Genomic DNA, 15,064 nt, shown 5'->3' with positions numbered 1-15,064 from the left:
TTGTAGACTTTAAAGCCATGACCCCTGACAACATGAGACTTAGAACAGCTATATTGTCAGACCGGCATGTTGTATACACTCAGAGAGCCAAAGTGATTAGCCCTAAAGACCATGTCCGCACGTATAAGTAGAAATCGTGAGCGTCTTAAGCAGCTATATAACGCCCCTCCGGCCCATCGTAAAGTTATCCTCAGGACAGCCAACGCCGACTTTATCAACTCACTGTGTGAAATAGCCTTGAACATTTTACAAGGCAAAATACCTCTGACTCCACGCCAGCATACGAAATTGCGTAGACGAAAGAAGGACCTCAGAATACTCGCCAATAAAAATTTACTAATATCTAGAAAGAAAAGACTAATCAATCAGACCGGTGGATTCCTCCTACCCCTGCTGTCTGTGGCCATACCGTTGTTTACAAGCCTGTTCTCAAGAGGAGGGTGATTATAAATGGATCATACGCATAAGATGTATCTAGTTCCTCAACATCAACTCGATGCCTTAAAGCATACCCAACCCAGGGATTCTGTTAGACAGACTGCTGAAAATGAGCTGGATAAGGCAATTGCGATGGTGTTGAACACTCCTGATACAGACCTATATGAAAAAGCTGCTAGGTACGGAGCGGTCCTGCAGCGCTATCTATCCATGGTAAAGCAAGGGCAGCACGAGCATGGAGAATTAACTCTGTCACTTGCTGAGGGGGACCCAGTTCATACACATATGGCGGCACCGCATGGTGTTGATGGCGATGATGGCACCGGCGATCATATTTATAAGGATATAATGAAACATATACCCGTCAGAAGCAAGAGCAATACCAGACATATCCTGGACTCTTTAAAGAAATCTAAAAATGTTTCATGGACGGACAAGGGGGAGATCATATTACAAGGCGAAACTATTAAGGGGTCCCATATGTTTGATCTGTTAAAGAATGTTACCGCCCCTTATCATGTTGTCGAATCTGTCAGACCACAGGGATGGAATGTATTTCTGAAATCTTTAGCCAGTAATAATATACCACTATCGGCTATCCCTAATAAACAGCTCAGACAAACTGTAGACATGTATAAGCATAGCCCCGTCACTACGGACGACAATGCGACGGCATCTATGCCTGTCTCGTCTGTTAAAAGGAGGAAGCGCAAGCAGCCATTGTCATCTATTACTTCCCCTGGAATGCATATGACCGAGTGGATACCATTTTAAATTATGTATCTAAATGTATGTGTTATCCGTAAAAATAAAAGAAAACAGTACGACTAAACTGTGATCAAATTATTGTATTTTTATTATCAATACAGAAAACAACCATAACAACAACAACAACACATGCTACATGTTACATCCGCATACACATGACTGCACACACATCATATCATGTTCATTACAGACATTAGGTTGTACACGGTTAACAAAGTCATAAACCTTTTCATCATTACGGGGTAAATTATCTCCATACATTTTCAAAAACTTTTGATAGGATACCCCTTTTTGCATATTAAACAAGAAAAAAACACAATGCTGCCCGCATGCTGTACTTGACGGATCCTGGACCTGTTGTGTAGAATGAACAACGTCTATACAGTGCTGATCGAGAAAACGCTGTATGGTCTCAGGAAACTCAGAGTATGAGGGAGGGTTGCCGTAGGAGTCGAAAAAGAAGCCCTGGCTCTCAGCCGTAATATATACAGCCAGCCAATGTGCCCCGGACATGTGTGAAGGTTCGGTGTTGACCACCACCATTGCAGGCCTCTGATGAATTTCCCGGGGTAGGTGATTACACGGTAACGCACCAAGAAAATATGCCTGGTGTGCCATTTTCTGACACACAGCTGTTAGCTCTATAGTATTCATATCGCACCACCTTTTTCAGTAATAGTCCAATAGCACCTGCCGTCTATTTGATATTTCTATAACAGAATCATAAACTGCATAGCATATCAAATTGACCGTTGTAGCCAATGCTGCTCTGAATCGTGCCTCTAGCCTCACATTCCCTGTTCTGACTAGCGATACATGTTGTCCACAGCCCTCATCTGCCTCAAGGTTGAAACAAAATAATGCATACCCGTCCCCGAATTCCTTATGATTAATGGCTATTTCTCTATCTTTGAGCTGTCGACCTGTAGCCTGAATGAGCTGGAAATATTCTCGTGTATAGAGACCATTTCTAAAGTCAGGCTGAAAGGGTTTAGAGGGGTATGCTTGACCGTCGCAATATAGGGATAAGAACTCCATGCCGAAATGCTGGAAGCTGAAAGGATTCCTGGCATAGCTCCCTGTGAATGCTTCGTTATTCACAAAACCTATAATAACCATCTTGGGTATTTGTCCTAGAAATAGATTATCCTGTGCTTGGTCTCATTAGATGTAGAGAAATGTTTGACATTGTACCGCTCCATCAAACGCTGAAAGATCTTGTTATAAAATTCTTTGCCAGCGTCAGTCTGCAGTTTATCGGGGGTACGCCCTTCACCAAGAATATCATCAAAAGCTTTAGCGACGTCGATAGCCCTCTTGGTTGGTAACGGACGAACCCATGCATGTTTTGAGAATAAATCGATGCATGTCAACAGAAAATGCACACCATCATTTTCGGATGCATACTCTGACGTATCCACTAAATCAGCCTGGAACTGTCTATCTATCCCACTAACCAATACTCTATTTCTGCGGAAATGTATCGGTGCAGGTACATGCAGGGTGTAGGGATCCTGCTTCAGCAGCCATTTCTTGGTATATTTTAGTGGAGGCGCTGCACCCTCACTATGCTCGAGGGCCGTTCTTAGTTTATTGATGCCGCCGTAACCCCCTGGTCCGGAGGGATCATAATAAGTCTTATGCAGCTGTTTATCCATGTCGTATGCCTGTGACAAAAACGAATACTGAAACAATGCTCAGAGTTATCCATCCTTTTATTTAAAATGTCTGTCCGCTCAAAACAATTCTCAAATAAAGCTTACAGACAGTATTATTTTTATGCACCATTTTACAAGCCATCATTCTAGCAGTTCTAATACCCTCGGCGTTTGAGACATTATTCAACTTCAAGACATCCGATACAAATGCACATATACACATGACATGTCCGACGTTAAAACAGTCACCATCCGGGAAATGGGTAAATATTTCAGCTAACATTTGATCAGTAGGTTTATCACACAAGAATTTCATGACCAGATCATTCCAACCCTTATACGTGCATTTGATATAAGCATTATGTTGGACATACGTATCATTTTCTATGGCAGCATGCATCAAAACAGCTAGTCTATCTGATACAGACTTGCTATCCGCATCATACGCATAAGAAAACAAAATCCCCATTATAAACGCCACCCGTCAGCAGGTTTTGGTTTGCCTAGTGACAATGTAGGACGCCACATTTGTATGGCCTCATATATCAGAAGCAGATGTTCATCGGACACACCTTCGGTGGTCATTAAACCCAGTTTTTCGGTATCATAGGTATTGCATATTAAATCACACAGAAAAGATTCGACCACACCATAGATTTTTCCTGGGGACACAGTCAACCCTGTAGTCTTCTTTAAAACAGTTTCTAAAAGTAACAGGAAGGGGCGTCTGTCCAGGATAACACAAATGTCATGGTAGTGGGATTCGTAGTGATGATGTGTCGCTCCCTGCATGCATGAATGGCGTCGTTGACTTGGGCAATCACATTGGCATCCCCAGCAGGCCGCTTGCTTCTGATGGCTGATGATGGCGACCACACAGAGCCCCGTGGTAAATCGCAGAACAGCCAACGATGCAGGGTTTAAACGGTTCTGTATTGATACAGGCCATCCGTCATCTCCCATAGAAGTGTCCACCTCCAGCTCACTGTCCTCTCCGATGTGTAGGAAGGTCAGATTCAATCCGGTCAGGTAGATGGCATACTCTTGAAGCCAGTGGGGTCCGGGTTGTACAGCCTTTAAATCAGCAGTCTCCATAGCCACACCCCCACTTTGCACATGTTCACCATTGACCTGTGCTGCATAGCGTATCAAAAATATACCATTAGAATATGAAAATAAAAACACACACCACACACACATATTAATATAAGGTATAGCCTATCAAAAACACATTTAAAAAGGAAAATAAAACACACTTAATACTACTAGCATGTACCCCCACCTTCTTATACATTGCTGACATTTTCTAATGCTAGCATAACCCTAAACATACTCAAACACACCATGTACCCCCTCATCAAACACAGACGACTCAAACAGGCACATTCGGCATTCATCATCAGTTGTGCTCCATGGTGCTTCATTCGTCTTAGCCAGAGAATCAATCTCTGCAAAAATTCCACGTAGTGCAGACAGATCAGCCCACTGCATGAAAAAGACATTATCAAAATAATCAGCAGCTTCTAAAACACTGGTGCGTAGAGGAGAGCTACCGATGCAATGCATATCATAGCACTGTGGTAGCTCGTCTGTATCAACACCGCGTCTGAAAAAAATGAAATCCTGTGGTCTCTTCTTCGAATGATAGTTTGCATCCATGCGATGAATCCTCGATTCATACTGAAAGGTCCATTCCATGCGATGAATCCTCGTTTCATACTGAAAGGTCCAATGGAATACATGGGCTCCCCCATGCCATGTACCCTCGTCACCGTCTAGCATGGGGCATAAATTCTCCAAGAAAAAATTCCACTCGTGAACGTTCAACCGCCACTCTGTAGCACAATCTTTAACATTCAAGATAACATAGCCATCGACCCATGATATTACATACTCCAAGCCGTATTCGCCAACGTGGGTGAATGAATCCCCGACACTCCGGTCTCTCAAGCCTAAAACAGGCCTCGTTCTTTTGAGTGGAGCATTAAGCAGTACCGCATCTCCACAACTATTGACATAGTTAGACACAGGCGTACTAAAGTCGGACATACCATCAGGCATCTGGTTTTCAATGTCCTCATTGCTCGACACAGAGTCGTCCATGGCGGGAGAAGCCAGTGGTGACAGGGGACGAGGGTCCCTATACAACCAAATAGCACTATCTGATCGGTGGGTTTCTTCTGATGAGCAGTCCATGTTGAATGAAAAGAACACTGCAGACGACTTGATGAATGCGGGGACCCTACAGCAGCCGTCGCCCCCTTTTTAAACTATGTTTATGACCCGTCATAAAACATAAACAGGAAGTGCCCCTGTGAATAGGGATCCTCCACTAAACCCCCTCCCCAACAGGAAGTGCCTCTGTGAATAGGGATCCCCCACTAAACCCCCTCCCCAACAGGAAGTGCCTCTGTGAATAGGGATCCCCCCTCCACCCCCCTCCCCAACCGGAAGTGAGTTCTGATAGAAATGGACCCAAAGAGCATGTAATATCAACTACTCACGTGAATAATTGTCTCTTACAGAGAGCTTTGAAAACAGAATTCTTGCAAACTGCACATTGAACAATTTACAAAAATCTATTCCAATAAAGGAATTCACACTATCTAATAATGAATAATGCGTTCCATTGGGCTTAACCTCCCAGCTGCAGAGTTTATTTGCAAAGAACCAAATGTTCTCCAACACACTGTAGGCCATTTCTTATTCACTGTCCATTACTAGGAAAATCTGTGAAGAATGCAAGACATTGGAGAATGCAGGCATCGATCCCGCTACCTCTCACATGCTAAGCGAGCGCTCTACCATTTGAGCTAATTCCCCTTGCTGAAAGTCATCTCATAAGGTAAAAAAACATTTCCCTACAGCAAGCATAGCTTATCCTCTCCTCTGTGTTGTTACCTTGCCGTGGTGGGGAGGCTTGTGTACTTCCGTGACCCTGGAGGCTATACCGGCGGGGGTAATACCCCTGGCAGGTCTTACCAAGCCGGGCAGGTTTTAGGGTAGAGGTCCGACTAAAGGCAACACCTGGTCCTCCAGGTTGGGGGTTAGGTGTGGGGCTAACAACCCCACCCCATAAAACAATACCTGTTACAGAAACGCAAACAAGAGTAAACCAAGATATCCCGCCCCGGAGTGAAGATGGACCTTCGTCAGAAGGATTTATGACGCAGGGTGGTGAAAGCCAGAAGCACCTGGAAGCCACTCTGCCGAAAACCATCCTCTCAACCGGTGTTACAACCACCATCGGTACATGGAACGTAAGGACCATGTTCGAAGCTGGAAAGACCGCACAAGTTGCCACCGAGATGAACAAGTACAACCTTGCCATACTCGGAATTAGTGAATCAAGATGGACGGGTTCTGGACGGAAGAGGCTTACCACAGGAGAGCTGCTGCTGTACTCAGGCCATGAGGAGGACAATGCACACCACACCCAGGGAGTCGCTTTGATGCTGTCCAAGGCTGCTCAGGGAGCACTCATGGGATGGGAGGCACATGGCTCGAGAGCAATAGCAGCTACATTCAAAACAAAGAAGGAAAGAATAAACATGAACATCATTCAATGCTATGCCCCAACCAACGATAGTGACGAAGAGAGCAAGGACGAATTCTATAGCAGAATACAGACCATCATCCAGAGATACTCAGAAAGAGATATTACCATCTTAATGGGAGACCTTAATGCAAAAATAGGAAGTAACAACAGAGGCTATGAGAGGATAATGGGGCAGCATGGTCTAGGCGAGATGAACGAAAATGGAGAGAGATTCGCAGAACTATGTGCAAATAACAACCTTGTCATCGGAGGAAGTGTCTTCCCCCACAGGCGAGTACACAAAGCCACATGGGTATCACCGGACCTCTCCACTGAGAACCAAATAGACCATGTATGTGTCACCAAAAAGTTTAGGAGGTCCCTCTTAGATGTACGAGTCAGAAGAGGAGCTGACGTAGCATCAGACCATCATCTTCTCGTTGCCAAAGTCCAATTAAAGTTGAGGAGAAACTGGACAGGTGAGAAGAACCAGAGAAAGAAATTCAACACAGCACTTTTAAGAGATCCAGCAGCAGCAGAAAAATTCAAGATCGAGCTAAAGAACAAGTTTCATGCCCTGCAAGAGCTAGATAAAGAAGGTGAGGAAAGAAACATAGATGGGATGTGGAAGGTGGTAAAGGAAACGGTAATTACAACCTGCAATGTAGCACTGGGACCACAGAAAGATAACCACAAGGCTTGGATATCAGCAGAGTCAATAAAGAAGGTGAAGGAGAGGAAAGAAAAGAAGGCAGCTCTTAACAGCAGTCGTACAAGAGCAGAGAAAGTAAAGGCACAAACAGAGTACAGGGAAGCAAATAAGAACGTGAAAAAAAGCTTGAAGACCGACAAGAGGAACTACATAGAGGCCCTTGCATTAGAAGCAGAAGAAGCAGCTAGACATGGGAATCTGAAGGACCTGTATGACACCACCAAAAAGCTGGCAGGAAAGACCAGTAAACCTCAAAGACCAGTAAAGGACAAAGAGGGAAAGCCAATAATGGGGGAGGAAGGACAGAAGAAAAGATGGTTGGAACATTTTGAGGAACTTCTCAACAGACCAGCCCCACAAGACACACCACACATCCAACAAGCAGACAGGGATCTGCCAATAGACCTCAGTGTACCAAGAAGGGAGGAGATCAGGAAAGCCATTAAAAAACTTAGAAACGGCAAGGCTGCAGGACCAGATAGCATCCCGGCCGAGGCACTGAAGACGGACGCAGAGACCATGGGAGAGATGCTCCACCCTCTCTTTAAGAAGATGTGGGAAGAGGAAAACATCCCATGCGAATGGAAGGAGGGCTATCTTGTGAAGATGCCAAAGAAAGGGGACCTGAGCAACTGTGGAAATTATAGGGGGATCATGCTACTCTCCATCCCAGGAAAGGTCTTCTACAGGATCTTACTGGACAGGATGAAAGATGTGATCGACCCCCAGCTTAGAGACCAGCAGGCTGGCTTCCGCAAAGACAGATCGTGTACAGACCAGATTGCTACACTGCGCATCATCCTGGAACAGTCACTCGAGTGGAATTCACCGCTATTCATCAACTTCATCGACTACGAGAAGGCCTTCGATAGTGTGGACAGGGAGACCCTCTGGAAGCTTCTCAGGCACTACGGAGTGCCAGAGAAATTAACTAACATCATCAGAAACACCTATGAGGGAATGACCTGCAGAGTGATCCACGAGGGACAACCTACCGGTGCTTTCAGTGTACAAACTGGAGTGAGACAGGGGTGCCTACTATCGCCATTCTTGTTCCTGCTGGCAATGGATTGGGTAACGAAGCAATCCACAGCAGGAAGGAAAAACGGCATACAGTGGACAATGTGGGCGCAGCTCGAAGACCTGGACTTTGCAGATGACTTGGCCCTTCTCTCTCATACCCAGCAGCAGATGCAAGAAAAGACCAGCACCATCGCAACCAACTCTGCTCGCCTTGGTCTCAACATCCACAGAGGGAAGAGCAAAGTCATGAGAGTCAACTCTGCCAACACTGCACCCATCATGCTGGAAGGCGAAGCTCTGGAGGAGATTGAGGAGTTCACCTACCTTGGCAGCATTGTCAACAAGCAGGGTGGAACAGATGCAGATGTGAGAGTCAGGATTGGCAAGGCCAGAGTTGCGTACCTCCAACTAAAAAACATCTGGAGCGCAAAAGACCTGGCCATCACAACAAAGATCAAGATCTTTAACAGCAATGTGAAGTCAGTCCTACTCTACGGTGCTGAGACATGGAGGACTACGGTGAATACAACAAACAAAATCCAGTCATTCATCAATTCCTGCCTGCGACGAATCCTCCAGATCCACTGGCCTAAAACCATCAGCAACAAAGAACTGTGGGAACGTACCAGCCAAAAGCCAGCGGACGAAGAGATCCTCCAACGACGTTGGAGATGGATAGGCCATACTCTCCGTAAACCAGCCACAAACACCACAAGACAGTCCCTCAAGTGGACTCCCCAAGGGAAAAGAAAGAGAGGTCGGCCGCGAAACACCTGGCGTAGAGACTTGGAGGCGGACGCCAAGAAAATGGGCTACACTTGGGGACAGCTTGAGATGTTGGCCCAGGACCGGGATGTGTGGTAGAAATTAAGGAGTATATTCTGTGGTGAACCATGATTGTGATGAGATCTGTGTGTTTAATAGTGGAGAAACACACGGGGCCTGGGTGTCTGGGTTCAGAACAGATGGTGCCCCTAAAAAGGAGCAGGACGCTACGGGGATAAGGCATGCTGACCTCAGCCTTGTGTTTTGGGCTATCTTTGTTGACCATTTGTTGTCTATTTGCTGACCATTCAGGTTAAGATGGATTTATGACTGAGTGGAGGCAGACACCTCAAGGAGAAGCTGCTCTGTTTGTGTGTATAAAAAGACGCCGCAGTTTGTGAACGACAGTGACTCTATAGATCCTACTCGGCTGTTATCGTTGTTGTTTTTCTGCACGATAAAGTCTTTTGTCAATTCTTGCTCCGGACCCCTCGTTTTCATTTCTCTCTCTCTCTCTTGAATTAGTCTAAGTGTTTTAAATCTCGATTAATCTCCGACAGATGCATGGAGAACTCTTGTTTGCGGCCTAAGCCCCAGAAGGGGTAGTAGGCGATGATGATGATGAAGCATAGCTTATGGCTTTGATTCTATGTAGCTGGTACAGGTACTTTTAATGGAAAATGTAAATCCTTTTTTTTTGTGCAAATATTTGTAACTCAATGAAGCCTGGATTGCTCAACCGGTAGAGCATCAGACTTTTAATCTGAGGGTCCAGGGTTCAAGTCCCTGTTCAGGCGGTACTTTATTTACATTAACTTCATTGACACTGATTCCTCAGCGCAGGTTGATGAATCCTGTCATACCCACGTGAATAATTCTCTCTTACAGAGAGCTTTAAAAACAGAATTCTTGCAAACTGCACATTGAACAATTTACAAAAATCTATTCCAATAAAGGAATTCACACTATCTAATAATGAATAATGCGTTCCATTGGGCTTAACCTCCCAGCTGCAGAGTTTATTTGCAAAGAACCAAATGTTCTCCAACACACTGTAGGCCATTTCTTATTCACTGTCCATTACTAGGAAAATCTGTGAAGAATGCAAGACATTGGAGAATGCAGGCATCGATCCCGCTACCTCTCACATGCTAAGCGAGCGCTCTACCAATTGAGCTAATTCCCCTGTCTGAAAGTCAACTCATAAGGTAAAAAACATTTCCCTACAGCAAGCATAGCTTATGGCTTTGATTCTATGTAGCTGGTACAGGTACTTTTAATGGAAAATGTAAATCCTTTTTTTTTGTGCAAATATTTGTAACTCAATGAAGCCTGGATAGCTCAGCCGGTAGAGCATCTGACTTTTAATCTAAGGGTCCAGGGTTCAAGTCCCTGTTCAGGCGGTACTTTATTTACATTAACTTCATTGACACTGATTCCTCAGCGCAGGTTGATGAATCCTGTCATACCCACGTGAATAATTCTCTCTTACAGAGAGCTTTAAAAACAGAATTCTTGCAAACTGCACATTGAACAATTTACAAAAATCTATTCCAATAAAGGAATTCACACTATCTAATAATGAATAATGCGTTCCATTGGGCTTAACCTCCCAGCTGCAGAGTTTATTTGCAATGAACCAAATGTCCTCCAACACACTGTAGGCCATTTCTTATTCACTGTCCATTACTAGGAAAATCTGTGAAGAATGCAAGACATTGGAGAATGCAGGCATCGATCCCGCTACCTCTCACATGCTAAGCGAGCGCTCTACCATTTGAGCTAATTCCCCTTTCTGAAAGTCATCTCATAAGGAAAAAAACATTTCCCTACAGCAAGCATAGCTTATGGCTTTGATTCTATGTAGCTGGTACAGGTACTTTTAATGGAAAATGTAAATCCTTTTTTTTTGTGCAAATATTTGTAACTCAATGAAGCCTGGATAGCTCAGCCGGTAGAGCATCTGACTTTTAATCTAAGGGTCCAGGGTTCAAGTCCCTGTTCAGGCGGTACTTTATTTACATTAACTTCATTGACACTGATTCCTCAGCGCAGGTTGATGAATCCTGTCATACCCACGTGAATAATTCTCTCTTACAGAGAGCTTTAAAAACAGAATTCTTGCAAACTGCACATTGAACAATTTACAAAAATCTATTCCAATAAAGGAATTCACACTATCTAATAATGAATAATGCGTTCCATTGGGCTTAACCTCCCAGCTGCAGAGTTTATTTGCAATGAACCAAATGTCCTCCAACACACTGTAGGCCATTTCTTATTCACTGTCCATTACTAGGAAAATCTGTGAAGAATGCAAGACATTGGAGAATGCAGGCATCGATCCCGCTACCTCTCACATGCTAAGCGAGCGCTCTACCATTTGAGCTAATTCCCCTTTCTGAAAGTCATCTCATAAGGAAAAAAACATTTCCCTACAGCAAGCATAGCTTATGGCTTTGATTCTATGTAGCTGGCACAGGTACTTTTAATGGAAAATTGAAATCCGTTTTTTTTGTGCAAATTTTTGTAACTCAATGAAGCCTGGATAGCTCAGCCGGTAGAGCATCTGACTTTTAATCTGAGGGTCCAGGGTTCAAGTCCCTGTTCAGGCGATATTTCAAATGGGATAGCTTCAATGATACTATTACTTCAGCATAGGTCAATGATTACTGGAAACTATGTGGTAAATTTGATTCTTTAAAGAGATTTACAAAATTTGAAGCCTTGTAACCCTGCAAATAGCACGTTTAACAAGTTATTTGTATTTGTTGCGATTAACTTATTGACACTGTCTAAAGGGCAGAATGATGCCTCATTTTGTTTAACCTCTCAGCTGCAGCGGCTGGGGCAAAGAACCATATGTTCCCCAACAAACTCTACTTCAATTCTGATTAACAGTCATGGAAATAGAAATTCTTTGAAAATCACAAGACATTGGAGAATGCAGGCATCGATCCCGCTACCTCTCACATGCTAAGCGAGCGCTCTACCATTTGAGCTACATCCCCTTACTGAAAGACATCTCATAAGGAAAAAAACATTTCCCTACAGCTAGCATAGCTTATGGCTTTTATTCTATGTAGCTGGTACAGGTATTTTAATGGAAAATTGAAATCCGTTTTTTTTGTGCAAATATTTGTAACTCTATGATGCCTGGATAGCTCAGCCGGTAGAGCATCAGACTTTTAATCTGAGGGTCCAGGGTTCAAGTCCCTGTTCAGGCGATATTTCAAATGGGATAGCTTCAATGATACTATTACTTCAGCATGGGTCAATGATTACTGGAAACTATGTGGTAAATTTGATTCTTTAAAGAGATTTACAAAATTTGAAGCCTTGTAACCCTGCAAATAGCACGTTTAACAAGTTATTTGTATTTGTTGCGATTAACTTATTGACACTGTCTAAAGGGCAGAATGATGCCTCATTTTGTTTAACCTCTCAGCTGCAGCGGCTGGGGCAAAGAACCATATGTTCCCCAACAAACTCTACTTCAATTCTGATTAACAGTCATGGAAATAGAAATTCTTTGAAAATCACAAGACATTGGAGAATGCAGGCATCGATCCCGCTACCTCTCACATGCTAAGCGAGCGCTCTACCATTTGAGCTAATTCCCCTTACTGAAAGACATCTTAGGAAAAAAGGAAAAAAACATTTCCCTACAGCAAGCATAGCTTATGGCTTTGATTCTATGTAGCTAGTACAGGTACTTTTAATGGAAAATTGAAATCCTTTTTTTTTGTGCCAATATTTGTAACTCAATGTAGCCTGGATTGCTCAGCCGGTAGAGCATCAGACCTTTAATCTGAGGGCACAGGGTTCAAGTCCCTGTTCAGGCGGTACTTTATTTACATTAACTTCATTGACACTGATTCCTCAGCACAGGTTGATGAGTCCTGTCATACCCACGTGAATAATTCTCTCTTACAGAGAGCTTTAAAAACAGAATTCTTGCAAACTGCACATTGAACAATTTACAAAAATCTATTCCAATAAAGGAGTTCACACTATCTAATAATGAATAATGCGTTCCATTGGGCTTAACCTCCCAGCTGCAGAGTTTATTTGCAAAGAACCAAATGTCCTCCAACACACTGTAGGCCATTTCTTATTCACTGTCCATTACTAGGAAAATCTGTGAAGAATGCAAGACATTGGAGAATGCAGGCATCGATCCCGCTACCTCTCACATGCAATGCGAGCACTCTACCATTTGAGCCAATTCCCCTATCTGATAGACATCTCATCAGGTAAAAAACATTTCCCTACAGCAAGCATAGCTTATGGCTTTGATTCTATGTAGCTAGTACAGGTACTTTTAATGGAAAATTGAAATCCTTTTTTTTTGTGCAAATATTTGTAACTCAATGAAGCCTGGATTGCTCAGCCGGTAGAGCATCAGACCTTTAATCTGAGGGTCCAGGGTTCAAGTCCCTGTTCAGGCGGTACTTTTTTTACATTAACTTCATTGACACTGATTCCTCAGCACAGGTTGATGAGTCCTGTCATACCCACGTGAATAATTCTCTCTTACAGAGAGCTTTAAAAACAGAATTCTTGCAAACTGCACATTGAACAATTTACAAAAATCTATTCCAATAAAGGAATTCGCACTATCTAATAATGAATAATGCGTTCCATTGGGCTTAACCTCCCAGCTGCAGAGTTTATTTGCAAAGAACCAAATGTCCTCCAACACACTGTAGGCCATTTCTTATTCACTGTCCATTACTAGGAAAATCTGTGAAGAATGCAAGACATTGGAGAATGCAGGCATCGATCCCGCTACCTCTCACATGCAATGCGAGCACTCTACCATTTGAGCCAATTCCCCTATCTGATAGACATCTCATCAGGTAAAAAACATTTCCCTACAGCAAGCATAGCTTTTGGCTTTGATTCTATGTAGCTAGTACAGGTACTTTTAATGGAAAATTGAAATCCTTTTTTTTTGTGCAAATATTTGTAACTCAATGAAGCCTGGATTGCTCAGCCGGTAGAGCATCAGACCTTTAATCTGAGGGTCCAGGGTTCAAGTCCCTGTTCAGGCGGTACATTATTTACATTAACTTCATTGACACTGATTCCTCAGCACAGGTTGATGAGTCCTGTCATACCCACGTGAATAATTCTCTCTTACAGAGAGCTTTAAAAACAGAATTCTTGCAAACTGCACATTGAACAATTTACAAAAATCTATTCCAATAAAGGAGTTCACACTATCTAATAATGAATAATGCGTTCCATTGGGCTTAACCTCCCAGCTGCAGAGTTTATTTGCAAAGAACCAAATGTCCTCCAACACACTGTAGGCCATTTCTTATTCACTGTCCATTACTAGGAAAATCTGTGAAGAATGCAAGACATTGGAGAATGCAGGCATCGATCCCGCTACCTCTCACATGCAAAGCGAGCGCTCTACCATTTGAGCTAATTCCCCTATCTGATTGACATCTCATGAGGTAAAAAAACATTTCCCTACAGCAAGCATAGCTTATGGCTTTGATTCTATGTAGCTAGTACAGGTACTTTTAATGGAAAATTGAAATCCTTTTTTTTTGTGCCAATATTTGTAACTCAATGTAGCCTGGATTGCTCAGCCGGTAGAGCATCAGACCTTTAATCTGAGGGTACAGGGTTCAAGTCCCTGTTCAGGCGGTACATTAACTTCATTGACACGGATTCCTCAGCACAGGTTGATGAGTCCTGTCATACCCACGTGAATAATTCTCTCTTACAGAGAGCTTTAAAAACAGAATTCTTGCAAAGTGCACATTGAACAATTTACAAAAATCTATTCCAATAAAGGAATTCACACTATCTAATAATGAATAATGCGTTCCATTGGGCTTAACCTCCCAGCTGCAGAGTTTATTTGCAAAGAACCAAATGTTCCCCAACAAACTCTACTTCAATTCTGATTCACTGTCATGGAAATAGAAATTCTTTGAAAATCACAAGACATTGGAGCATGCAGGCATCGATCCCGCTACCTCTCACATGCTAAGAGAGCGCTCTACCATTTGAGCCAATTCCCCATACTGAAAGACATCTTATAAGGAAAAAAATATTTCCCTACAGCAAGCATAGCTTATGGCTTTGATTCTATGTAGCTAGTACAGGTACTTTTAATGGAAAATTGAAATCCTTTTTTTT

General features: G+C 43.1%; 9 non-coding genes across 9 annotated transcripts; all 9 read left to right on the top strand.

The window, feature by feature from the left end:
• Positions 1–9,626: 9,626 nt before the first annotated feature.
• trnak-uuu (transfer RNA lysine (anticodon UUU)) lies at positions 9,627–9,699 on the top strand. Its single transcript has one exon. It is a non-coding gene; the product is annotated as a tRNA-Lys (tRNA).
• Positions 9,700–10,232: 533 nt separating this feature from the next.
• trnak-uuu (transfer RNA lysine (anticodon UUU)) lies at positions 10,233–10,305 on the top strand. Its single transcript has one exon. It is a non-coding gene; the product is annotated as a tRNA-Lys (tRNA).
• A 533-nt stretch (positions 10,306–10,838) lies between these two features.
• On the top strand, positions 10,839–10,911 carry trnak-uuu (transfer RNA lysine (anticodon UUU)). Its single transcript has one exon. It is a non-coding gene; the product is annotated as a tRNA-Lys (tRNA).
• A 533-nt stretch (positions 10,912–11,444) lies between these two features.
• On the top strand, positions 11,445–11,517 carry trnak-uuu (transfer RNA lysine (anticodon UUU)). The gene has a single exon. It is a non-coding gene; the product is annotated as a tRNA-Lys (tRNA).
• A 539-nt stretch (positions 11,518–12,056) lies between these two features.
• On the top strand, positions 12,057–12,129 carry trnak-uuu (transfer RNA lysine (anticodon UUU)). The gene has a single exon. It is a non-coding gene; the product is annotated as a tRNA-Lys (tRNA).
• A 545-nt stretch (positions 12,130–12,674) lies between these two features.
• trnak-uuu (transfer RNA lysine (anticodon UUU)) lies at positions 12,675–12,747 on the top strand. The gene has a single exon. It is a non-coding gene; the product is annotated as a tRNA-Lys (tRNA).
• A 533-nt stretch (positions 12,748–13,280) lies between these two features.
• trnak-uuu (transfer RNA lysine (anticodon UUU)) lies at positions 13,281–13,353 on the top strand. The gene has a single exon. It is a non-coding gene; the product is annotated as a tRNA-Lys (tRNA).
• A 533-nt stretch (positions 13,354–13,886) lies between these two features.
• On the top strand, positions 13,887–13,959 carry trnak-uuu (transfer RNA lysine (anticodon UUU)). Its single transcript has one exon. It is a non-coding gene; the product is annotated as a tRNA-Lys (tRNA).
• A 534-nt stretch (positions 13,960–14,493) lies between these two features.
• trnak-uuu (transfer RNA lysine (anticodon UUU)) lies at positions 14,494–14,566 on the top strand. The gene has a single exon. It is a non-coding gene; the product is annotated as a tRNA-Lys (tRNA).
• Positions 14,567–15,064: the final 498 nt, after the last annotated feature.

The sequence above is a fragment of the Gadus macrocephalus genome, chromosome 17 (assembly GCF_031168955.1).
Source record: "Gadus macrocephalus chromosome 17, ASM3116895v1".
Taxonomy (NCBI): Eukaryota; Metazoa; Chordata; class Actinopteri; order Gadiformes; family Gadidae; genus Gadus; species Gadus macrocephalus.
Note: the sequence above shows the minus strand (reverse complement) of the source record. Positions and strands in the feature narration are given on the sequence as shown.